The sequence below is a fragment of the Onychomys torridus genome, chromosome 10 (genome assembly GCF_903995425.1).
Source record: "Onychomys torridus chromosome 10, mOncTor1.1, whole genome shotgun sequence".
Taxonomy (NCBI): domain Eukaryota; kingdom Metazoa; phylum Chordata; class Mammalia; order Rodentia; family Cricetidae; genus Onychomys; species Onychomys torridus.
This window is the reverse complement of record NC_050452.1, coordinates 51,648,799-51,667,451: the sequence shown is the minus strand read 5'-3', so window position 1 is coordinate 51,667,451 and position 18,653 is coordinate 51,648,799. Positions and strand designations below refer to the sequence as shown.

Below are 18,653 nucleotides of genomic sequence, written 5' to 3'. Positions count from 1 at the left end.
TATACACAGTGTCATTATTCATTAAAGTGAAGAAATATTTCTGGGATTTTCTGAATCTTAATTTCAGGGTTATAAATTATTTTGTCTTATGTGATGAGTTACAATTTCTATTTTTAGGAAGAAATAGAAAAAAATTGTAACTGAGTCTTGGGCGAGTATTCTTGGGAAAAGAAAAACCATCAACTATCAGCAACTCCTTGAGTACTTACTGTGGCACAATTAAGTCACATAGAAGCATTCCAGCAGTTGCATAGCTTGTTAGCACTGTAATGTGTAGATTACTTCCTTCCAGAATGCTCATGGCATCCCATTTATTGTCAGTGTGTATGGATCAGTTTTGTTCCCATGATCATGATTCTTTGGGATTAATTTTGTTGATAGTAAAATTCAAGGGAAACTTCAAGTTAATGTCATCTTTCATTTTATCTTAAATAGATGATGACATTACTTTTTATTTTATCTACTATTGTAATAAGTGGTTGCTATTTATTTGCCTCTCTACTTTGAAGAAATAATTGAGACCTTCCATTTCATTTGCTATGACTGCTAAGTGAAAGAGGAAAATGAAAGATGAAAGACTTGATGATTGAATAATTTCATGGGAAAGCAAAGGCTTGGGCTGAATTGCTTTATGTTCAATATTGGTAGATAATCTAACTACCCTGTGACCCATTTCTTGACCCAAAAATGGAATAAATGCTTCCTTAATTCATGCACACATTATTGGAGCAGTGTGAAATGAAATACAGAAAAGGTTCATATTTACCATTATCTACCAGAAGAAGTAGTCCTCAAATGTATCTCCAATGTGCTACATCTAAGAAGAAAGAGCATAGGATGAGATTTAATAGAAATATGATAATTAAAAAAGAAGCTATAAATGGCAAGGATCATGGAAATATTTGGGGAAATAATTGTAGAACATATTTACATTAAACAGAACACTTAAGTGACATTGTATATGTCTGTTTATTTGAATAAAGTAAGATTAAGGAAGTGTAGAAATATGCAGTCTCAAATAATTGCATGTATAGACAGAAAGAAAAATATATAAGAGAGAACATAAATTTAATTTCTCACTTATCAGTTAATAAAAGTGTCTTTGTACCTTTGCATCTAATTTTTCTGTCTCATAATTCTCTTTGAAATGATTAATGCAAGTAGAACTTTTCCACCACTAATGTAAAGAAAGCTCAATTCAAGTTGCATAATTTTACTCCATGTAGAAAATAAAAATAGGGCCACAACAAGATGAAAAAATCTCTACTGTTTTTATTAAATAAAGTTATTTGATATTTTCAAATGTGGAAAATTTAAGTGAGGCAGTGGTGGCACACGCCTTTAATCTTGGCACTCAGGAGGTGGAGGCAGGTGGATCTCTGTGAGTTTGAGGCCAGCCTGGTTTACAGAGTGAGTTCCAGAACAGCCACAGCTACCCAGAGAAACACTGCCTCAAAACTAAAACAAAACATAAAACAAAAAACTGCTTATATTTATTTGAGTATATAATTTAAAACAGTACAGTTGATTCAATTAAGTGATCTAGGTGAATGAGACATGTGACCTAAGAAAAAGAAGACATAACTATGGTTTGACATTTGAACTCATCTCTCAACATCGAGCATTTGTAGATTCATAAGGTCTCCTATTTCCTCTTCCTCCAGCAGATATTCTCTTACATGAGAATCTGTATTATTTCTTACATGGGAACATTTATAAAATACTGTGTAACCGACATTACTCTTTTAAAGTAATGAGTTTCAATCATATTATCTTAATAAAATTATTTAAATTGACTTACAAAAGCACCATGGGATACTGGCAACTAGTCAGACTTACTTAAAGCTCAAAGCAGAAGTGCAGAAGAAAAAAATCTGCTTTTCGAGCCTTGTCAGAGAGGCTTTCTCAAATTAATCATTGTTTGTCACCACTTTAAATGTTTAATCTGAAGACTATGTAAAAGCTATAATGTGTGTGTTTGTATATTTATGTACACATGTGGGTGCTCAGCCATTTTCATGTTTCTAATTGAAAGTAGAAGATTATCTGTTCATCTATATTAGGGAAACATTTTTACACCTAAGACTTTAGCAACAGTCTTGAATTCATATTGCTATTTATCTTGCTGGTTTTCTCAACTTTGAGGGAATTGGCAAGAACTTGGCTAGCCTACCTCCAGGAAAGGAGCCATCTTGTAGAACAAGGTATGCTTCTACCACTGTTTAAATAAGTCAAGTCACTCCTTGTCCTACAACTCTGGCATGTATCTGTCATGGGAGGATGGGAATATAAGGCTTATTGTGACTGCATTCTGGGAGAGAAACAGAGGGACATGTATTGGGGCATATACTAGGGTGCTACTGAAACTGTCATGTGGACCACAAGACTAAGCTATTGCTACATAGTAGTACTCCATTGTTCAAGGTGTGCATTTACTTTATCAAAATAATAAACCTATTGCTTTAACCTATGTGTTTTGCTTAAAAGCTTTAGATTTGTCATATGTTTTTCTAAATCTGGTGATAAATGCTGATTTTACAGTATTCATACACAACACACACACACACACACACACACAGACTTTTAGTGTTTGTGATCTTGTAAATTCCAAATAAAATTCTCTAATTCATAATGATTTCTTAATATATTTTACTCATTATAAGATGAAGTATCTTTACAAAAATGCCAGTTACTAATCTTAACTGACAGAAAATGAGACCACAGATGAATGTCTTCATGCCTTGTCTTGTGTTGGTTGAAAGACTGACTGTATGGAATTTAATTGACTGTTTCTGTTGCTTTTCTTTCACATTTGCATTTCATGGCAGTTGGAATGAGTGTCTAGTCTTGCATTTTTCACAGTTCATGTGTAGCAAGCTGTAGTCTATGCTTGTGCTAGACTGTGACCTGCCTAACAGGAGCAGAATTTCAGAATGGAAGCAGGCATAAACAGCATGAGTGAACTCACATCCCCTCTTACCATTTCCAGACTATTTTTTTTTTTCAGGTTGAAGAACATCCTATAACATTGTATATCCTTCTGAACTCCATGAATGAGGCTTAGTTGAAATCAATATGAGTCTTGCAGATCTTGACTGTATCAGAGGTGCCATATATTTACTTAATGAACCACTTCACCTCAGTTTCACAAATGGACTGGACATAAAGCACATGAACTTTCCATTTCAAACACAGGCTTAATCTGGTTCTCTTTATGTGGCTTCTGCAAACACATGCATTTGGGCTTTGAACACTATTCCATCTTCAACTAATACTAAACTATCTGAACATTGTCTCATCACAGTAGTTATATGGACTGAGACTAGTCTGTGTATAGGCTTTTATTTTCACACCAGAATTCCTAATTGGTGGCTTCCATCAGCTATAGGAGAAAATGTCAGGTGCTTGTTTCTTAGGAATAATAGTTAATACTTTTTTCTAAAAGCTTACTGCACTTCATTTTCAGTATTTAGACATATCAGGGCCTTCAGTGGAATGGGCCACACATCTGATCTCATTTCAGATATGATGATTCAGAGCTTTCGAAAAAGAAGTAACAGTATTGGATGTCTGTGTGTGAATGACTGATGTGAAATTCCATGTTTGAGATTCAAAAACAAACTAAAGGTCCTTTCTTTTTTATTTTATGCATGGACTATGTATAGCCATGCTTACTCTGCTTATTTTATTTTCTTTTATTGTTTTTTCTTTTTCTAAAAAATTTTCCTTAATGTTTTGAGATTATAATATAATTACATCATTTTTTCTTTCTCTTTCTTCCCTCCAAACCCTCTCATATACCCCTCCTTCTTGCTCTCTTTCAAATTCATGTGTGTGTGTGTGTGTGTGTGTGTGTATGCACAAATATCACAAATATTCCAAAATATATAAATACAGCCTGCTTAGTCTATATAATATAGCTTGTATGTATGCTTTCAGGACAAACCATTTGGTATTGGATAACCAATTTGTATGTCTTTACCTAAGGAAGACTATTTTTCCCCACTGTCATGATTCTTTAGTTGCCTTTGTGTAGGCTTGAGGCCTTGTGGTATTTCCCTTGTCCAGAATAGGAAGTCTATTGCTGTTGTCCTTGTTCACCAAATGTTTAGACAGTCATGTTGGGGAGACTTTATGGGTGTAGCTTCTGGCATCCCTAGGAGAAAAAGTCACACAGCAAACTTTCTGATCCTTTGGATCTTACAGTCTTTGTGTAAGGCCCTGAGCCTCAGGTGAAGTTGTTTTGTAGATGTGAAGTTGTTTTGTAGATGTGTCGAGTGGGACTGGGTTCCACAGCTCTGTATTTTTGTTGGCTGCGATTAATGTTGTCCTTAATCATCGTAAGCACACAGAGTGGTGCTTTCTGTTCCTTTGCTGAAGATCCCCTTTCCGAAAAAGTGAGGAATGTCCATAGTGTAGCTGATGTGATTTTTGCTTTAGTGCTTAATTATCTTTAATTCATATTTATGATATATTGTTCAGTACAAAGGGTTTTCATGCTTTGAAATCTGTAAGAAATGTATCTATATTAATTAGTTCACATCCTATTACTTTAAATTCACCAACTGTACATTTCATTTGTTTTATATTCAAATATGAGTCTTAAAAGGTAGTCTTTAAAATATAGTCATTTTTACTTTAAGTGTGTGAAATTTATATGTAATAAGAAAATATAAGCATTTTCTGCAATGTATATTTATATTTGTCAATCCTAACTCAAATAAAGGAGATAAAATAGTTTAGCACCAAATAAACCACAGGAATAAATTAATTAAATAATCTGCATTTCCACAACTATAATTACATGGTATATTTTAAATTAATGAGCAATTGTGGAGAACATAAAATTTGATTCTTCTATCTTCTTTACAAATTTCAGTGAATCATTAACATAAAAAATTTGCTTTACATTTGTTTGACCAAAGCACTAAAATACTGATGCTCCCAATCTTTCCTAAAACTGTACGTTCTCTTCTTGGATGACAGATGAGATATAGAATTACTTTTTCATGGAACTCCAAACCTTTAGCTCTTGAGAGTGATGCTGCCAAGTGATGCTGTAGTCTTAAGTAGAAGATTTGAAAAAAAAATGAGGAATGTCTTTTGATATAGATTGCTGCAGTAATGGTGATACAGCGGTAGGGTACCTAGCATGTACAAGCAAGTCAAAAAATTGAAAGGAGTGGGAAGAAAAAGAAAGAGAGAAGGGGCAGGAGGGAAGGAAGATTTTACTCTAAATTCAAAAGTATCCCTGGTCAAATTGTTGCAGAAAAATTACTGTATTTCTATATCTGGCTGAGATGGCCATTTTCATCTAAAAGTATTTCTCTAGCTGAAAATGCATTCTCTCCTAGAACTTTTCAGGATAATTAATTTTCAGTACACAACATGATTTAGGTGGTTAGCCTGCCCTTGTTAAACACGGGGCTGCTGATTCTGACCCCCAACATTATAACTCATCAGACTTTCCAAGCAGGAGCTGTTTAAATCAAAGGATTTTCACTATGGATCCCTGAGTGCTACTGGCTAGACCTAAGGGCTGGGAAGACACTCTACAAGTAACTGTAGAACCCTGTTCTCCAACCAGCATACAATATTGCAAAGGTAGAACTACGCTGTCAGAATTGCTACCTAAGTTCTATCTCAGTCTGTCTTTTGAACTTGGAGTCCTACATACTTAAATGCCTCCACTAAGTTAAAAATGTCACACTTTTCCCTTCCATACAAGTGTTCAGCCAGGTGGTGGTGTCACACACCTTTAATCCCAGCACTCGGGCAGAAGAGGCAGGTGGGTCTCTGTGAATTTGAGGTCTGTCTGGGCTACAGAGCGAGTTCCAGGAAAGGCTCAAAAGCTACAGAGAAACCCTGCCTCGAAAAACAAACAAAACTGTTCAGGACAAAAGCACCCTTTTTTGATTTATCTGATTACTCATACTCAGGAAGGATAACTGCCATTGTTTGTGGCCAGGATTTGAAATCTATGAAGTGTTTCATGTCAGATTTATTGTATTGTTTCTAAAATGCAAAGCAGTAGGTTTTTTTTTTTTTATGGAAAAGGGAACATTTAGAAACATTTGGGTAGGAATAAATAGAAAGAAATAAATTTAAGATGATCCTTTTGCTTTTGCTTTGTTTAATGGGGTAGGATCATGAATGACTATGCAAGCAATTTTCCTTTTTTGTTTCCAAGTCTCAAGTTAGAAGTCAAGAATCACATTCAGACTCATCAGTGTTAGGTGAGCAGCTCCCTTTTGTAGGTGGGAGCAGCCTACTGCTTTGTATAAGCTACCATCAACTTGGGCATAGAGGCTCCATTTTGTCAGTAGTTAGGTGTTGACTATGTTAAGATTTTTATTTTGCTACAGCAGGGTGGAAAAGTTATCTCAAACCATGCATCAAATTGCTGTTAAAGCTGAAATAAAATGTATATTATCAAAATTATTTTCAAGGGCAAATTCCTAGTATTCTTGTGAGAGAAGCTTATTCAGTGAGTAGAGCACCAAGGTAAAACTGAGGACACTCTGCTTTAATCCTTCTTAGGAAATGAATTAGGAGACACAGTAGCCTCTCTGCCTCTATTTCCATAGTGCAAACATCTGGAATTGAACTAAAACTTTTAATATCCTATCTAGGTTTAAAGATTTCTTTCTATATACTGTCTATTTAAAAAATTAGACAATGAAAGCAGGCATGATGGCCCATGCCTTTAATCCTAGCACTCTGAAGGCAGAGGCAGGCGTTTTGCTAAGATCCAGGCTAGTCTGGTCTACAGAACAAGTATCAGGACAGGCAGGGCTTCACAGAGCAGCCCTGACTCATCAAACAGACAGACAAACAAGCAAAAAACAAAAACAAAACAATAAGAAAAAAATAAATGAAATAAATAAAATAAAAATTAGACAATGTAAATAAATGTAGACATTCAATATAAACACAAATTACTTTAAAACTATCATAATTTTAAAGATGGTTTTGACCCATATAATGATTTTGCTGCCGGGTGGTGGTGGTGCACGCCTTTAATCCCAGCACTCGGGAGGCAGAGTCAGGCGGATCTCTGTGAGTTCAAGTCCAGCCTGGGCTACAGAGTAAGTTCCAGGAAAAAGGCACAAAGCTACACAGAGAAACCCTGTCTTGAAAAACCAAAAAAAAAAAAAAAAAAAAAAAAAAAAGAAAAAAAGAAAAAGGTTTTGCTGACAATGATGAAACAGCAAGGTGGGAAAGCAGTGATTGTCACTGACAAAGGAAAAGAAAAAAGCTAATAAACACAATTGATTTTTACCCTTTTGATTTTTTACTTTGTGTGAATTGTAATTTTAGACCAGACTTTGGAAACTAATCATAAATGAGCATGATAGTTTGCCACAGATGTTTTCTCAAATCGGGCCAAATTGAACTTCCTGAGTATTGAGAATCAAGCTGTTCACATTGTGGGCATTATTCTTCTAAATGGAGGGCCTGAATATTATGTCTGCCTGACTTTGCTCTCCCTTCTTAAAGTTATAGCTTATACTTTAGAATATACAATAATTGGAGGAAGAAATAGACAATTGTGTGCATTTTTTAGAATAGTAAACAGTGAAATTTACAAGAAAATATAGTCTACAATAAAGGGTCATAAGATACTAAAATCCTTATATTTTCCAATTTCTTTCTGTGCTTTATTCCTATCGTGTGCATTTCAAATATATGCTATTTATTTCACTAAGTATTTTGTGTATGTTGTCCTCAGAACATTTTCAATATAAATTTAACTGATACTTGAAGTTCTCAGATTTTTTTTTTTTTTTTGAAAATGTGCCCCTAGAATCCAAACAAATGCAAGAATACTAGTCTACAAATAGCACCTAATGTTCTTTGGATATAGTTTTATTTTTCAAATGTGTTTTGAATTGAATCTGTACATCAATAAATGTTTAATGTCCAGGCATGTGGAACAAAGGTTTAACCATGTGAGGTCTTTATCTTACCGCAAACTCAATATTCCCAGGGAAAACATACAACTTAGCAACAGGAGAAGTTATTATGGATATAAATACAAGTGATTGTAGCAGAAGAAATGAAGGGAAAAATGAGAGGGGGAGGGGAGGCCGAAAGTCGCACTGCCCAACCCAGGCTCAGGCCAGAGGACTTCAGCAGTGGGCAGAAGTGGGCTTCTTTTCGGACTCATTCTTTCGACACAAAAGAGTCTTTAAACGACATGCTTCTCAACCATCAACTTCTACACACACTATTACCCATGAGTTTATTTTCCACAAAGAAAAATTTTGTTGGTCTTAACCATGGAAGTTGAATTCCTCTTGCAGTTACTTAGTATCTAGCCTTAAAGAACTACCTGGTTTAGTTAGTATGCTACTGTGTGAAAAAGAACATCGCCTAGGTTGGACTGATTCTCATGGAAGTTTGAAGGCCGCAACTGACAGGGACCCTGTTCAGTGGCATACTGTGAATCTAAGTTCCTCAAACCTCCTGTGGATATCTGCCTTTGTATTCCTTCTACTTTTTCTTTTCTTTGACTGAACAACTCTTATTCTCAAATGAGCATCCATAAAAAAAATCTCTTTCTAAGAGTTTATGGGACATATCATGAATGAAATTGTAACCTCTTCTTCCCTTTAACACATTTTGTGTGTACTTCTGTCAGGGAATATTTACTAAGACCCTGTTTTGTTACCATGAGTGCCCTAAGAACAAAGAGTCATTTCAGTCTGAAAACTGGGTGGTTTGATGACAGAATGCAGAGCATAGACTAGCTGGATATTGATGGCCAATGCCCAACTTGTGAGTCCCCTGCCCTCCCTGGAAGAGCTTGTAAATTGCATGTCACTCCTCCATAACACATGAAGAATTCCTGTGCATTCTCATAGATGCTGGGTACGTTTCCTTGACTTGAAGCTATACTGTTTCACATATGTGGCAAATTCCTAGGTATAAAAGAAGCTTAGTTGTGTGCTGCCAGGCATGTGTCAGCCCATTCTGTGAGGTTTTTCAGGAACAGAAGCGCCCACTCAGAAAGTAACTTAGGAAAGGCGTCAATGGAAACCAAGTGAAGCAGAATTTTTCGCTGGGTTCTTACATTGAGATAAGCAGTAGATAGCTAGGATGGAGGAGGAAGTGCTTCAATTTATTAGTCATCTCTCCCTGGAAGGGGAGAAAGAGAGAGAGAGAAGAGAGAGAGAGAGAGAGAGAGAGAGAGAGAGAGAGAGAGAGAGAGAGAGGCAAGCAAGAAGGAAATCTTATAGCTGGAAACTTCAATCAAAATTTATGATTTTATACATGGGCATGGAACAAAACAGACTCTGAAGTTAAACCAACTCTTGGTGACTCTTTCTCTCCAGTATGGAGGAGCTGCATAATTAGATTCCAGCTTGTGGTATATCTCTGTGCACACACACTTTTGCCTAAAGAGATAAACACTGTTTGTTGAGTACTTCAGAGGCACTGCTCTCTGGTTTATGTGTTAATTAATGTAATTACCACAGCAGTCTTTCTCCATCTTACACATGAAGAAACTGAGGCTTGCAGCTACTCCTTCTGCCCTGGCTACCCATGTGCTCTTCCACCTAGGTGGTCAGACCTGATTCTGAAGCCCAGGTACTGTACACATCGCTATGCCACGCCCATTTCCTGGGTATAGGGTTTTGTTAATGGCAACTCTCACTACAGAAGGCCTATTATGTTCCAGGTGCTTTGTTGTAAATTGTAGAGCACAGAAGTGATAGTTTTGCTTTCCTGCTGGTACAAATAGAACTTCCTATCAGTTGAATGATTCCTATTAAAATATCAGACTCCCCCCTGCCCGCCCCACCGAGATTCTTTTGGTTTCCATTTTGTAAGTAACACAAGAAATCTGCACCAATTCACAGAACATGTATTCTGTTAATTATCTCAGTCATGTGGAAGATAGGTGTAGTGTATTTGGTGTAGCTGCAAAGCCTACATAAATGTTATCAAGTAGCATTAAGTGATGGAGTCCAGGTCTTCACGTGGTAGATGCTCCCTTTGTCTACTTTTCAGTCTTGATTAAAGCATGGCATTCAAACACAAATGATGTTTCCTTCAGGCTCCAAGCCCAGCAGTTTAAGGCTAGACAAGTGAAGTCCTGGGATGAAAGGTTAACCACACTGCAGTAGAATCATTCACTTAGACCACTACAGAATTGCTTGATTTTTAACGATAGGTCTGCATTGCTTGAAATTCTCAGAGAAATGCCTCGCCTTAGGTGAATCAGAAAGACAGCTATGTATGGCTGGCAGACAGTCTGTTTTAGGTATGAAAGGGCCCAACCTTGAGTTTCTTAATGCACTTTTAAAGTTAGTGGTCTATGTTATCTCAGAAAAGTTGAGGATGAATTTACAAATCCAGGGAGATGGTTCAGTTGGTAAAGTTAAGGGCACTCGTACCCAAGCCTGATGACTTGAGTTTAATTTCCAAGACCCACATTGTAAAAAAAGAGTAAACCAAATCGTCCTTGGCATTCAACAAGTGCACCATGGTACACAGCGTGCACACACACACACACACACACACACACACACACACACAAACACACTAAGTGTATCAAATTTTAACTTTTTAATTTTTATTTTTGTTAAACAACAGCAGAGTTAGGTCTGTTGGCTCTTGTCTATAATTCTAGTAAATATGTGGCTGAGACTGAAAGATTGCCATGGGCCCTAGGACTGCCTAGGGTACACAGTAATACATTGTTTTAAGCAAAAATAAATCAAAGAAAGGCAGAGAGGGAGAGGGAGGGAGAGAGAGAGAGAGAGAGAGAGAGAGAGAGAGAGAGAGAGAGAGATTGAGAGGGAGGAGGAGGAGGAGAGGGAATGGGAGGGGAGGAAGGGAGGGAGGAAGGAAGAGAGAGGATCTAGCCCAGGTTACAGTCAGGTGTTTCAATCTGGAGAAGCAAAACAAAACAAAACATCTCCATGTAGACTGAAACCAAGGTTCCAATTACTCCATAAACTCTGGCAGCAAAGCAATAGGAAAAGTATCTGAAACACCTGCTGTGTGTTTATGTAAATCAAGTTCAGGCAAGATCATTTCTCCAAGATTTCCCAGGTAATGATGGTTCAGTAATTCCAGCTTTGCCATCACTACTGCATATCCAATCAGATCTTCTTAAGATGTAGTCCTTATGTACTCATTAGAGGTCCAGTTGTCTCTGCCTGAGATATTCAAATCGGAAGCTCCACTGCTTTCTCTTTTCCTCACTGCTGTAGCAAACCTCTTTCAGAGACCTTTTCAAACATTTTGTGCTGGATCCAAGCTAAATGGCACATCATGAATTGGTTGTTTCATTTCTAGGAGAGGCTTGTAGGACCCACAATGACCGTGAGATCTCCATTAAAAAGAAAAATAAAATCTGTCTGTGGTTTAAATGAGAAGCTACAAATGTCATCTGAACAGTAAACTACTGAGATGGTTTTATTAGTAATTTGTTTAACATTTATGAAAAAAAAAAAACTAGTATGCTCTAGCTTATGCAATAAAAGAAGCCAGTTGTAACTTGTCATCCAGATAAAAAGGGAAATCTTTATAATTAAGCTAAGTCTCGGCCTAGATGTCAGCATTTTATTATAGAAATTCAGAGTGTGCCACTTTTTCTTAATCTGACATCAGTAGTTTATTTGCTATGGCTAATATTTGTGGACTATTTTTGGTCATGTATTATATTGTTTCAGTAACAGGACAACAGATTGTTGAATTTATTTACCTGTTTATTTTATGTCTTACGTGCAGAATTTCTTTTTAAACTCTGAGTCTGTTTTAATTCCAATTTACTCCTATACTTAACAAAGAGATGATAAAAAGGTAAACCCTGAGAGGTCTCAACCATCTGAAAAATTGTTGAAAACAGTGACCTAGCATATCTTCCATTTTGAAATTTAATTTTTTTCCTCATGTAGGTCCACTAGAAAGACTTCCATTGAGCGTAAGGCTCCTTCAAAGAGTGAGGTCATCAAGACTATTATAATGCCTAAGCTATTTTATATAATTGTCCTTTACAACACAAACAAATTATCTCTGAAACTGAGATCCACTCCACGGATCTTCTTTTGCTCATAAAACCACCGGCCTCACCCACATCATCCCACACTCCAAGCTGCATATTTAACTTGACCTATAATTACTTAGGCAGAGCCAGCTTCACTTTATTCCAATTGTGCCACACCCAACAGAGATAGACACACTTGGCAGCATGAATTCATATTCATCTTCAAACAAGCTGATTTCAAAATCTATCTCTTGGCCTCCTTTGCGTGTCTTTATTAAATAGACACGTTCAGTCTTACAAATATATCTTAATTAGGTTTAAGATAAGAAATCACTTCTTGGGGTTACTAAGAGTCATACTGAAATGAAAATATGTTTGCTGACCACCAAAAAGGTTATATGCCTGAGGGAGTGAGATATAGAGATGCACATTCTGTAGCATTTGTAGGGATGGGCATCAGGAACAGAACAAGTGCACATTAAATTTACGAGCAAGTGCATAGTAGAGACAAAATTCATAACCACAAGAGAGTTCAGGAGACAGAGGGAAACTCTGGGTTTAGCAGTCCTTGTAGAGTTGGAGAGGAATGGAGAGTGTTGAGAGACAGAGTCAAGGCTCAGCATGAGAATGCTTGGAAGAGAAGGGCATTGCTGGGAGACTGCAAAGAGTATCCTATGGGAAGCCATTTGGATAGAGGAGTCAGAGTCCACCTCTTGCCCCCCTTGACCAGAAAGCCTGCCTCCTAGTGTGAAGAGACTGTGGAAAGGTCTGGAATAAATGACTACATTGTTTGAATTTTATGCAGTAACAATTTTTAGAACTGGAATAATTACTAGTTAAAACGTGTTTACACTGAATGCACTCAATGTGGGGAGCATGGTAACAGCAAAGCAGCATGTGGAAGAAAGTAATTGTGGAATCAAGTTCACTGTCCACAGATACACCAGGCATACCCCAAGTAGACCAAGGTCACAGTTTCTGGTGTTCCTCTCCCCCCTCTCAACTTCATTCAGATTCCTTTGTGTCCAGTGTGTGCTTAAAGGTAGAAGTTTTATTAGTTCCATTATAATATAGATTATATTATTTTTATTTATATATATTTATATTTATTTAGATATCAATTTTGCCTTGAAAAAATTGCTCTGGTGTACTGAGTTACTTTTGAGTTAAGAACTACACAATTGAGCAATGTCTCTAACCTGATGAGTTATTTCTTTCTGAAAAATATAAAGAAAATGTGATTTACTGGCAAATGGTATTCTTTGCATTTATAACAGTTTATTTTTCTTCTTATTGATAAAGCAGACTTGTTTAATGAGCAGTAAGAGGACAATGGCAGGAACTGGGCACTCTGATAGGTGTAGATTTGCGACAGGCACCCAATATCACCTGGCCTAATTAACTTACAAAATTAAGAAAAAAATATAAAACAACACAAATCTACTCTTACACTTTCCATGGTTTCCCCTAAAGTCAGGTGGCCACGGGTGAAATCCAATTACTAAAACTTTCACAGGGGCCATGCTAATCTTCTCTGTATCGTTCCAATTTTAATATATTGCTTTAATATATTGCTAGCCAGTCAGTGGTGCAAGCCTTTCATCCCAGCACTCTGGAGGCAGAGGCAGGCAGACTTCTGTGAGTTCCAGGCCAGCCTGGGCTACAGAGTGAGTTCCCAGACCAGGCTCCAAAGCTACACAGAGAAACCCTGTGTCGAAAAACCAACCAAGCAACCAACCAAACAACAACAACAAAATTGCCCTTTTTAACTCATCTTCTCTTAGTTGTTTCTTCTTCTTCTTCTTCTTCTTCTTCTTCTTCTTCTTCTTCTTCTTCTTCTTTTTCCTTTTCCTCCTCCTCTTCCTCCTTTTTTTTTTAAGGTAAGAGTTTCTCTCTGATGACTACCTATAGCTCAGTCAGTGACACGAAGAAGAAAATAAAACAAAAATTCTCCATAATGACAACAGCTCTGTGTGGAATTTGAAAGCTAAAAGAGCTTTGACAACATATTCAGACATGCTCTATTTCACAACAGAAGGCCAGATACTTAAATGAGTTAAATTGTATAATGGAGACATTTTGCAGGACACAACATCCCATTTTTCTTCATAATGATAAGAAGTAGTGGGAGCTGTCATGGGACATGACTAACTAGAAACTACCACTTATTTGTTGGCTAAGAAAGACGATTAATAGTTCCCTCAAGCTAATTCTGTGTAATTAACCGACATCCAGGAGTGCCAAAGAACCTACGGTGGAAATGATAGCCTCACTCAGTATTTTTCATGGTTTTGTCATATTTAATGTAAGCCACCATTCAGGAAATGCTGGAGAGTGTCTGTTAAATGGCTCTTTAAGGGGGAAAAACCGTGGTAAGGAAGATGAGTGGTAAGAAACTAACTGCAGACAAGGAAAGAAAAGAGGTCATGGCTTAGTTGACTTAATTTCTCATGTAATTACCCTTAGTTAACTGAATCAGGCACATAGTTTAGAATCTGTCCAGGCAACTGCATTGCAGCATTTTGGCATATGTATGGCCTGCTGACTCTTGAGATGCTAGCCAGCCTGACTGTGGAGATTCAGTGAGTTCTAGACTAAGTGATTGAGGGGAAGGGGGAATCAGTGCCTTAGGAATAAGGAGGGACAGATGGATAGAATTCAAGTCTCATTGAACAATAACCCTCTTGAACCATCCAGCCTCCACCAACACCCCAGCTCCCCACCCAGGTTGCCTTAAAAAGATCACACCAAAAATTCAATGATATACCATTCTAGAAAGATTGAAAATTAGGTATTGGTGAAAAATGCCGTATTTCCACAGCCATCTAAAGCCTTTGTTTTCTTCCTTTATCACTAATACAGTATGGGCTTTTCCTTGGCACTGGGAAAATTCTCCCACTCAAACAGCGACTTCAGGAATGTTCTGGGTATTTTTCTTCACCTTAGAAAAACCACTAAATGTTCAAATGACTAACAGCAATACTCCCTGAAGATGTTATCTGTGTCCATTCATTTTAAGCTTTAAAGTAATCAGGGAGGAGTTCATTATTTGACTTGTTAGGTGTATTAGTTCAATCACTAAGCTGGTTATTTATTCATTTTCATTTAGCTCCTGAACGCATTCCTCTCTTGTAAGTGCCTAGAACTGGCTCACTTACTGTGTTGGGGGTGTAAAGGAAATGCTCCTTGTTCTGAAAGTGTAATTATTGGAGAATGTGTCAGAGCTTACTTTTCATTGAACTGGCCCTCCGCATGGCCACTTCACCCTGAGATGTTAGTCCAGGTAAGAATGTTCCCCTGCTTGCCTTTACTCTTTAACCCCACACTCCCTGCAGGTTTCTGCATTAAGTTCTTCTATCCCCTTAGGCCCTGCTGAATTCCTAGCTCCTCAGGTGAGCATTTGTCTTACTTTGAAAGAATTTGCAGCTTTCATTATGTCGTTATTTATAAATGCCTGCTGTCACTTGAAAATGAGGTTTTCTCTAGTCAAAAACTGCAATTCAAATGAGAGTGGGCTTTCAGATCGAAAGTCTCCAGAACTGAAACTCATAAATCAGCAACTGATTTGTACAAACTGCAGGATGTTCTATATCTACTTAGCATATAAATATTTTTTAGAAGCCCACAAACACAGTAGTATGGAAAATCATTTGATTGCCACCAAAAAGGTAACAGTGGTTACTTTTCATCTCATTCCTGCCAGGATTTTAGGACAAAAGTCAGTGTTAAAAGACAATAAAACATTATTATCTTGCTTGATCTCCAAGGTCAGTAAGTGAAAACTCTTTGGTTTCACTACAGTCTGCACTTCTCACAGAAACAACCAGATGATTATTAAACTAAGCACTTAACCACTTTGGTTTCATAAATAACAGAATGTTATTGAAATATTTGCTGTGTGTATTTGTCAACAGGGGTTCTCACTCTTGGGAAGTAGAGGCAGGTGGATCTCTGTGAGTTCTGGGCCAACCTGGTCTACAGAAGACAGCCAGGGATAGAGAAACTTTGTCTCGAAAACAACCCCCCCCCAAAAAAAAAGTATGATTATTTTAACAAATATGAGAATTTTACCATTAAAGACTTTGATCTACATTAAAAATACAAGATCAGCCGGGCGGTGGTAGTGCATGCCTTTAATCCCAGCACTCAGAGGGAGAGGCAGGCAGATCTCTGTGAGTTCGAGGCCAGCCTGGTCTACAGAGCGAGATCCAGGAAAGGCGCAAAGCTAAACAGAGAAACCCTGTCAAACACACACACATACACACACACACACACACACACACACACACACACACACACACACACAAAACAATAGCAACAAAAAAAACCAAACAAACAAAAAACCCAAGAACAATAAATAAGCAGGCACATACGACTGCTGAAAACTTTCTGTCAATGAAGTTGGAAAAAGCATCCTAGTTATATTTCTCTCTGCCTTCTTATTTCCAAACAAGGCTAGGATCTACTTAAGCAGTGCTATGTTGTTGTTTTTGCTGTCATCCTTTTGTGGTCCTAAATCTTTTCAGATTATGAGTTTTACAAAAATTATACTTAAACCCCTCTTTCTGTCACATTCTCTCTCCTACTGACAATGTCCATGAAATAGTGTGTCCGGTTGCTTTCCAAGAGTGTTCCCTGATGTGTTTGGACGTCAGGGCAGTGGCAGCTCCATCAATCAACAAAGATGAATCAGCTCATCGCTCATCTTCAGTAGGGAAAGTGAAATATTTGTCCCTTTCCCCCATATCGCTCCCTCCCTTCCCACCCCTGGAACAAACTTGGTGTGTACTTCAGCAGGTGTTAGAAGGTTGCAGTTGATCTAGACTCTTTGGTAAGGATTGGTCTGTGACCAGAAACAATCTCAGTTCTTTTTCAGGATTAAATGTTTCCTGCCTGTCTCTTTCCTGTGGCAGTTTTCATTCCTACCTGGGCTTCTTCATTGTGCTGTACAGATTCTTAGCTTCTTATGCCTAGGGATCTTCAGCAGAATCTCTGCTCAAGTCTTTGTATTCCTTTCATCATCGTTATTATTAAATGATTTTAAGGGCTTGAGGAAGGGCACAGGATATAAATGCACTTATTCTTGCATAGAGCTCCTTTTCAATTCTCAGCTCCCACATGGCCACTCAGAAACTGTCAACAACTCCAGTTCTGGGAGATCCAACATCCTCTTCTGACCTCCACAGGCACTGGGAAAGCTTGTGGTGGCCAGATTTTCATGCAAAAACACTCATGTGCAAAAAATAAAATAAAATACAACTATAAGATTATTATTAAGAAATATAATTGCCCTTTTCTGTGTAGGCCATTTTGAAATGGATGCATTATTCATTTTCCACAGTGGAAAGTGCAGCATATGCACTGGTGTTAGCATGCATGCAGGTCTGTGCATCAACCTCAACTTTTCCAGCTGGTTGTTTTTCTCCCATACTCTGAAATTACTTGAAGACTTGTCATTTTATTAAAATGCCACAGTGAACTGAAAATTATATATATGTGAGTAAAATCGTAGAAGAGTATTCCCTAAGAGTCAGACTTCCTAGGAATCCTGGCTTTGTGAGGACCACAGTAGTTTTAAGTGGTTCTGAGACAGATCATCCAACAGTTAATGAATGCTTTTGTCTCGTTCCTAATATGTTTGCTGCTTTTATTTTACATCTACAACAAGATGCATCAAAACCTTAGAGGCTACATATGGTTGCTAAAAATTATTTACCATTTTTTTTGTAAATAATAAAAAAAAAATTGTGTTTGTTGAAGTTAAAAAATTATGTCTTATGTTAGCCAGGTCTGATTCCTTTCCAGAATTGCTTGTTTCTGATCTTGGCTTAGAACCCAGGACCTGGAAGTAAATGTCCCATTTCCAGTCTTTATTTTCTCATAGGAAAAATTATAATAAGGCACTACTTCTTTTTTAAATAGTTCTCAACACTGAAATTTTATTTAAGAATTATTTTAAAGTCGGGCCATGTGGTCCAAGCACTTAAAACGTAGAGGCAGGAGGATCACTGTGAGTTAGAAGCCAGCTTGGACTACACAGGGAGACTGTCTCTCAGAATCATGGAACAAACAAAACAAATGACCAAGAGTCATTTCTGCCCTTATGAAAGAATTTCACTTGACACTTGGGAGGCCACACTGCCATACTCTTAGAAAGTAAACTGTTTGTATAGTGTGCCTGCGCGCGCGCGTGTGTGTGTGTGTGTGTGTGTGTGTGTGTGTGTGTGTGTGTATGTCTTATGTTGAGAAATGTTATGAGTAAGTGGGAAAGCAGAGATCTAGCTTCAGCATATCTGTGCACAGTGTGCTCAATTGTTGCCTCAGGTGATTTACAATAATTTTCTGAGCTGAGAATTTCTCACTTGCAAAAACCGTGTTGGGAATATAACACTTAAGAAGTTATTGTGAGTCTTAAAAACACCTATCACATTACCTGGGAACATTTAGCAGTTAATGAATGTGTTTTTTTTTTCTGCTTAATATAATATGTTTCTTTTATCTTAACAATGTGTATAACAAAATACATTAAGAATTAATTAATGTTATTGATGGCTGAACATTCAATATATTTTCCCTCTTTGATAAATAATAAAATCTCATCATTCATTAAAGTTAAATAAAAGATTTGGAATGAAAAGTCATACTTGAATAG

The 18,653-nt window shown here is 37.3% G+C and overlaps 1 protein-coding gene and 1 pseudogene across 4 annotated transcripts in view; one reads left to right on the top strand and one right to left on the bottom strand.

Annotated features, from left to right (window-relative positions):
* Pcdh7 (protocadherin 7) overlaps nt 1–18,653 on the top strand; it is a 423,602-nt gene that overhangs the window by 245,358 nt on the left and 159,591 nt on the right. The window lies entirely within an intron of this gene.
* LOC118592619 lies at nt 13,509–13,577 on the bottom strand (annotated as a pseudogene).